The sequence below is a fragment of the Coloeus monedula genome (assembly GCF_965178545.1).
Source record: "Coloeus monedula genome assembly, chromosome: 6".
Classification (NCBI taxonomy): domain Eukaryota; kingdom Metazoa; phylum Chordata; class Aves; order Passeriformes; family Corvidae; genus Coloeus; species Coloeus monedula.
Window position 1 is genome coordinate 35,973,798 of NC_138786.1, and position 6,000 is coordinate 35,979,797.

A 6,000-nucleotide genomic window follows, 5' to 3' on the forward strand; every position below is an offset into this window, starting at 1 on the left:
TTTTCTATCACTGAAATATACCAGTATTTTACTGAATTCATGCAGAGCTAAATTAAACATACTTGCATGCTGTACAAGAATGTATCCGTTGTGATACAGATGCACCTGAACATTATGGGAAACATTAAATATTCATTGTTGCTTACATTTATGAATTGACAGCTTTTCTCATGCTGAATATTTGTATCAAAGTTTTTTGATATTTAATTTGGTTTCTTGGAGGTTTTTTTGGTGGCTGGCTCTTATTTATTTTTAATTGATAAAATTTATTTTTCCACTTTAAAATACTTTATTTTAATAAACAAATTATCGAATTCTTTTTGCTTTGTTTTCAACTTTTAAAGCAGAAAAGTAACTAATAACACATTTGTCCTGTGAGTTTTCAGATATGAATGTTTGATATTCCTGTCCTGAAATTTTAAAATTCAGATAGTTTTTTAGTGAAATAGTAATTATCTTAATATTTTTAAATAATATGAGAATGGTTAACATAAGGCTCATTGTATATATGTGAAATGCCATAAGTAAACTTTATTTTAAAAGGATTTTTTGGGAGTTTTTTTAGGGGCATTTTTTCCATTCAAATTACATATAATTTGTTGGAATTTTTAAGATTTCAGATCCATCAGTCCTTTGAGCAGATGTCTCTAGAGAAAAGTGAAAAAAAAGGTAGTTAGAACTGGTGTGAGGACCCTAGAAAAGGTACGAAGATGGTGTCAGGGTCATCTGCACATCATCAATGACAATATTCTTAGTTAATGACACTTTAATTATACTCACTACCACTATATCTGCTACTTTACTTTTGGTCCATTATAGAAAAAATCTTAAATTCCCTAAGAGGTGGCGTTCCCAAATAAAATACAAAATGAGCAGCTCAGTAGTGAGTAACAAAGACAACTGGTAGTAAGGTAGATTCCATTTATTTAATAAGTTTTTAAAATTGTGACATGGCTCACAATGTACTAGTACATTGATTTTTTTGACATTTCCTTAAGGCTGCTAAGGAAGTTGCTTGCTGTCTGCAATAGATCTTATTCCTGCAAAATATCTTGAAATATCTTCTGAAAGGTAGTCCCAGATGACTGTTTTGTAGAACCTATTTTGTTAGAGAACCTATTTTGTTTTGTGCAAGTAAAACCACAATCACATTCTTATTGTATTATACAAAGTATAATGACACACTGGAATTTAAAAATAGCTGAAATAAAACATAACTTGAAAATTGCAAACAGATTTCTTTGTTTTACTCTCACCTCGTTCAAAAAACGGAATTAGTCTTGCCTCAAAAATACAGTGAAACTAAGCTTTTAGCTTAGCATTTAGTGGAACATCTACCCAGTAAGCTTTGCTTATGCTGCAGACAGCTACCCTGAGGAGTGATTTGAATTTAAATGTGATTCCCTTATTAGTTTCTGCTAACTGCAAATATCCCAGTCTCTTAATTAAGTGGCTGAGTAATGTATGAATGCTCACTTCTGCTTGTCATGCAGAACAAAGTGATGTATTTAGATTCCATGCACAATATGAAATTTAATGACACAGGCAACAGTAATTTAGAAAACCTTTTGGTTTTTATTATCCTTGTTTTTGCTTAGCCAATCTCCTTGTAAGTGTTTGGCTGCAGCAATGTTATAAAAGTTTTCCCAAACACTGGATGTTAGCTAATGGATTTTTAGATTAAAAGATAATGCATTACAAATGCATGGTTACCAAATGTGTAATATGTTGTTCATATCTTTCCCTCCACATTTTAGAAATAATATACAGAAATCAAAACAGACCTTGATGAAAGCTCCTTTCTTGGTTTGGCACAGAATCTAGTGTTAGATTCAGAGAGATTCTGAATGGACTAAATAGTGCACTGTAAGTGGTTTTACAAAGAGGAAGGAAAGAAGAAACAAATCAAGCTTTTCTTCTAGTGCCTCTGGTTTCTGCTAGCTCCAGTGACTTTCTGCAGTTCTCCTGATCTCTTTACAGATTTTATAGCTTATATTCAGTCATCAAATCTCTCTGCTTCGGCTCTGGTATTCAGTATGTATATTTCTCCCCAGGGGTATGATGCTAATTTTTCCCTATCCTGAAATTTTTCTCTTTGCCCTGATACATTCTCATGCTTGAAGAATCCTCTGCAGACTCATAAGCTGAATGTATGTGTGTGATTTTGTAAAAATAAGAGTAGCACATATGTACTGTAATTTGGACAGCTGTTTGAATTGTCAGATTTTCATGTTATTGTCATGTATAACTACATGAATTAATGTTCTGCTGCTTTAGTTCAAGAACTTGGCTATCACTTTAATTAGAGCTCTAACCATCTCTCATGTCTTGAAATTCTCATTTAAATTGCCTGAGTACTTTTCTCAACAAATCTTCAGTTGTATTCTTGGCAAATTGGTATTCCTAAATGATGTACATTTTTAGACTCCCTGTATCCCCAAGCAGTCTCTAGTATCTAAATGTTTGCCAAAGAAATCTCATGTAAATATTGTCATTTAGATCTGTAGAGATAGATTTAAATAGTTATAATTTCTTTTATTTTTAAGGACTAATAGTTAATACAGTTATTTGTATTACAGTGCTTTTTACCAGTCCTAACTAGGCTCAGGACAGTATATATTAAATGTTATATTATATTTTTATGTGCCTTTGGCAGTAGCACTTACTTGGACAGCAATCTCCAAGATCTTCTTACATCTCTGAAGCTCATATCCGTTTTTAACAGAATGCTCAAAATTTACAGGAAAATTGATTGAAAATATGATTTATCACATTTATCTCTAGCTATTTCATAAATTAGACATGCATTCTAAGCTAATCATATGAGCATTTCTTAAGCCAAAGGGAGGAAATAAGGTGTTCCAAAACATGATTCATCTCAGCAACTTTGACACGTATTTTAAGATGTCAGGGATTGCCCCTCTGGAAGTTCCTACCTGTATGGGCCACACAGACAGCTCACTTAATGAATTCAGACTAAATACTTTTCATGTGAAACTGCTTTGGAATTATTTGCTTATCATTATTTCTACCAAGTAGTTGAAGATGGTAAAAAAAATTGATGAAATGTGTCTTATCTTTTTGGGTGAATTGAGGTCAAACAGGAGATATGTAACTAAGGTAAAAATTATATGTAAAATACTGTTGTTGGACCCCATCCTGACAGTTAGAAAATTTTCTGCTTTAAAGACTTCGTACTATGACGTAGTTCTTAATTCTTGTCTTCATAGATAGTGGCCTTTGACATTTGGCCACTGACAAGCTCCTTAGAAGGACATAGAAGAACAATTTTCTTTTACTGTATTTTCTAAAACTTGATTAAAAATGCCTAAATAGACCACTCAAATAAAGAGTGGAAGAATAGACATTTCATTTTGTATGATTTACAAACACTTACAAAAGGTGATTGAAAACTGTTAACTAAATAGTGTTAGTTACTTTGTGAAATTGGTTTAGCTAGATTTATGAAATTAGTTTAGTTACATCTGTAAAATAGATTAATCAGAAGTGAAGAGTTTGAGAGTTTGTATTTTTTTTTTTTTTTTGACATTTACATATTTTCACATTATTCGCCTGTTTACGTCTTGACTTAATTTTGGACAATTTTATAAATCGCAATCTATTTATTTTTTTCTATAAAAACAATGATTAAATATTCAACCCACATATTTTCCTTGCATTTTTTTCCCCCACAAATTGCTCATCATTATTTAAAAAAACAAACAGAAATATGAAGACTACATTGCTGTAAAATTCCAACTAGTGAGAATTTGTTACATAATTCATCCCAGATCTATTTACATAAAGAGTATTAGTTCTTGTGTATCTCATCTTCATTATAAAATACACCCATATTATAGAGCTTGGGGAATGATTTGCTGCACATACTTATTCCCTCAGCCTACTGCTTAATAATAGAACCAAGAAAAAGTGTTCCAACTCTCCTGCCCTTCCTCACAGCAAGGAATTAAGGCAAGCGACACAAATTAGTTTTCAAGCTAAGACAAAATTAAATCTGCAAAAAGTAAGGGCTTTTTTGGATCAGAAAGCATGAATCACTGTTTGATTGCACAGTTTGTACAGAACTTGATTTCTTCAAACATTTCTATTCTTTCTGCAGTCAAAAGTGTTCTACAACTGGTGAACTTCTGTAATTGACCATGAAATTCCTAGCACAGTCAACTCAGCAGAAGAATTACAAAGAGCAGGCCCTTAAAGGCTGGCTGACAGCACACCTTATAGACTTTGGGTGTTTTTTTTAATTGGGCTTCTTTTTCATTAGGCTTGTTTGACTATGGCTAACTTGCATTGTGGTACCTTAAAGTATTAGAGTCACAGATAGGGTAGAACACAATGTTGAAAAGAACCTGGTTTCACTCAGAAGTAGCACAGAATTTTGGCATAATTTCTGTACATTTTTCCATCTACTTCTGACAATCTGAAATCCTGAAGTCCTGTTCAGCTTAAACACAGCCCCACTACAGACAGGACATTTCATTACTCTTTTCTCTACAATGTCTAATCTTGGCAGTTTTTCACTTATTGCTCCATCAGTCACAGTATATTCTAATGTAGTACAATGAACAGTTACACAGAGTTAACTGACCCCAAATGAGCTATTTCAATTATTAAACCAGTAAAGGTATGTTAGCCATGTGCCCCTGAGGAATTAATTTGTTCTGTTGTGAAGAGCTGCCGTGAGATAAAGGAGTGTGCTAATAAGACTATCCTTTATTTAGTAGCTAATTTAGCAGTGAATGCTAACTGGAATACCTGTGCATTGGAGCTCGCTGTGGCTCTAAGTAAATCTCTTTAGACTGAGTGCCTGGCAAGTACTGATCAGAGAGAAAATCACTTAAGAATATCAGTTATTTATCTATATAGTCAACTGTTATGTACTGCAGGTGCTTTGGCAGTTTGTGCTTCTAAAATTAGTTTGACTTGTTATGCCTTTAATTTCAGGAGTTGACTCAGAAAGTCAGCTGTATTACCGGCCATAAATTCATTTCTTATCCATCCTGTGTACTGTTGGCAATTTCAACTGTTTTCTTACATTTCTCTTTCAAAGCTCAAGGTTTTCCTGGTTACCTAGAAGACATAAATACCATATTAATTCTTTTTCCATGATTCATTTATGTGAGATTTTTTTGGAGATAAAGAATGACATCGCCAGTTATACAGGAATGGTACAGATGCAGATAGAGAGAAAAAACAAGACCCTTGCATCATTATTGTATTTCTTAGCTAGTCCCTGCAGTCTAAATGATGCCAAAATCAATCGCTATTATACTTGACTTCCACTAGTCAAGTTACATACGTCAAATATAACTTAAAATCATCAGTCCGTGACTATCATAAACATATTTCTTTATACAGACACGTAGAAGCCTCAAAAACTCTAATGCGTGGAGGATTAATAAACAAAAATAATGATAAAAATCTTCCATTAGTGAAGGGAGCTAATTCTAATGTGATCTAACTAGTGTGGTGACATTATAATGTGATAGATGGTGAATGGTTCTTTAATGTTATAATATTTACTTTGAGAACATGTAGCTATTCTTTAAAGTGCATATGGAAATTTAATGGCTATTTCTAATTTTTTTTGTTCCAATATAATAAACAGAGTTTGCTGTACATTTTAAAAATTAGTGCATGAATCAGAAATATCTAACTATATAGTATCTATGAAAAACACACATCTTGCCAGACAGCAGCTTGTCTAGGCTGCAATAAGTAGATGTGCCCCAAGATATATATCTTAATTGTAAAAAAGATTTGAATATCCATCTAAGCAAATCTGCAGTTAGGAAAATCACGATTTGAAACTAGCATTGTGAACATGTCCTAGAGTCCCAACTGAAATTGCAATGTAAACATAGCTTGTGTTGGCACAGACAAACATGTTTTATAAAACTGTCAGAAAATGGAATTTTTTCCATAATTCATTTCCAGCTCAATTTTTATTTTCAAACATTGAAGTATTTCATTTAAGATGTT